The 2,555-nt window shown below is 37.5% G+C and overlaps 1 non-coding gene across 1 annotated transcript; it reads left to right on the forward strand.

The window, feature by feature from the left end:
* The first annotated feature begins 2,118 nt into the window (after positions 1-2,118).
* On the forward strand, positions 2,119-2,221 carry LOC115031145. Its single transcript, XR_003836770.1, has one exon. It is a non-coding gene; the product is annotated as a U6 spliceosomal RNA (small nuclear RNA).
* Positions 2,222-2,555: the final 334 nt, after the last annotated feature.

Below are 2,555 nucleotides of genomic sequence, written 5' to 3' on the forward strand. Positions count from 1 at the left end.
GCTGCTAGGTCATTTTTGTATGCCCTATAAAGAGGTGTTTATTGTGAATCTCTCACAAAGAAATACAGGCATTTTACTCCCAATGCATCATTCCTCAAGTAGGAAAAGAACAGAGTGAGAGAAAAAAAATCATATTGTTCTGTAATTTCCCTTCCCCCTAGAAACACATTATTACTCCTGTTCTGTGGATTCCTTTAAAAATAGAGAACTCTGGAAAGAAAACCTCTGAACTTTTTCATCTGAAAGCGTGGTGTGCGGTTGATTCTTTCAGCAATATTGAATTAAATAGAGAAGATATGGGCAGGTGGATAGAATAATCAGTGTCCACACAAAACTTCAAGTAATATATTTTTCCGTGTTTGTTGGTATTCATTGTTCAATGTAAGGAAAAGACCACACATTTCTAAATACTATAGATAAATACTAATTCTAAATACTATAGATAAAATTTAAGAAGAAATAAAGGGAAATAAAGGGAAAGGTCTATTAAGACTTAACAATGTAAGCTTCATACATAATGACTTTATTAAATGAAGGTAGAATTTCTTCACCCTTTGTTCCCCAAAATATTATAAACTTGATCGTATAGAAGACAAGTGGAGAATTTGTTTACATGAAAGAGAAAAGGTACAGTATGACCTAACAAAAGATATTCAGTCAAAAAACTTTTATTCTAGTCCTAATTAGAAAACCCTCTTAAGCATAAAGATTTACCAATTCTGTACTGTATATCTGTTTTTGAGCATCATATAAATATATGATAAATGTGTCATTTGTCTAATAGAACTTAAATATAAAGCTAAAATAAGCATTTTGACTTTTCTAATAGCATGCAAGACAGACTCCTTGGCATTGCCACTTTCTGGTTTACATAGCTTTGCTTATGCCTTCCATACTGTATAGATACTGAGGATACTGAATGGAACCTCCAAGGATATGTGGTAAGAGTTGTGCTTCTATGTGCCCTCATCTCTTAGATTTCTTTAGCACTCCTGTCAACATTCCATGGGGACAGTATCCATGTTGAATACGCATCTTAGGGGTGTATTATTGAGCCACATACTTATTTTTTTTATTAGATATTTTCTTCATTTACATTTCAAATGCTATCCCCTCTCCTAGTTTCCTCTTTGGAAGTCCCCTATACCCTGCCCCCAACTCTGCTCCTCAACCCACCCTCTCCTGCTTCCTGGCCCTGGCATTTTCCTGTACTGGGGCATATAATCTTCACCAAATCAAGGGCTTCTCCTCCCACTGATGGCCAACTAGGTGATCCTTAGCTACATATGCAACTAGAGACAAAAGCTCTGGGGGTACTGGTTAGTTTATATTGTTGTTCCTCCAATAGGGTTGCAGACCCCTTTAACTCCTTGGGTACTTTCTCTAGTTCCTACATTGGGGACCCTGTGTTACATCCAATAGGTGACTGTGAGCATCCATTTCTGTATTTGCCAGGCAATGGCTTAGCTTCACAAGAGATAGCTATATCAGGGTCCTGTCAGCAAAATGTTGTTGGCATATGCAATAGTGTCTGGGTTTGGTGGTTGTTTATTGGATGGATCTCAGGGTGGGGCAGTCTCTGAGTGATCCTTCCTACTCCAAACTTTGTCTCTGTAACTCCTTCCATGGGTATTTTGTTCCCCCTTCTAAGAAGGATAGAAGTATCCACACTTTGGTCTTCCTTCTTCTTAATTTTCTTGTGTTTTGCAAATTGTACCTTGGGTATTCTAAGTTTCTGGGCTAATAGCAGCCTTATTTATAAAAGCCAGAAGCTGGAAAGAACCCAGATGTCCCTCAACAGAGGAATGGATACAGAAAATGTGGTACATTTACACAATGGAGTACTAATCAGCTATTAAAAACAATGAATTTATGAAATTCTTAGGCAAATGGATGGATCTGGAGGATAACCTGAGTTAGGTAACCCAATTACAAAAGGACACACATGATATGAGCCACATACTTATAATCGTAGCACTCAGGTAACTGTGAAAGGAAGACCAAGGCTTTAAGGCCAGCCTAGACACTCTAAAAATGATTTAGAAATGGTTTCTAAACCTTCAGAAACTACAGTTTCATTTGATACGTTGACTGTAATGCTCTGGCAATATAATACACCTATTTTGCTTTAACTGACTAACTAAAAGGAATGATACAGAGAAGATTAGCATGGCCCCTGGGCAAGGATGAAAGGCAAGCTCATGAAGCATTCTATATTTTTAAAGCAGTAAAGGAAAGAGGTCTAGTAACATATAAAGTCATACCTATCACAATTACACCAGACTTCTCACCAGAGACTATGTAAACCAGAAGATCCTGGGCCCATGTTGTAGAGGCCCAAAGAGAACCCAAATGTCAGCCTAGACTACTATACCCAGCAAAACTCTCAATGACCATAGATTGAGAAACCAAGGTATTCCATGACAAAAACAAATTTAGACAATATCTTTCCACAAACCGAGCCCTTCAAAGGATAAGAAATGGGAAACTCTAACACAAGGAGGGAAACTACTCCCTAAAAATAGCAAGAAAATAATCTTCTTTTAATAAACCAA

The sequence above is a fragment of the Mus caroli genome, chromosome 5, assembly GCF_900094665.2.
Source record: "Mus caroli chromosome 5, CAROLI_EIJ_v1.1, whole genome shotgun sequence".
NCBI classification, from domain to species: Eukaryota; Metazoa; Chordata; class Mammalia; order Rodentia; family Muridae; genus Mus; species Mus caroli.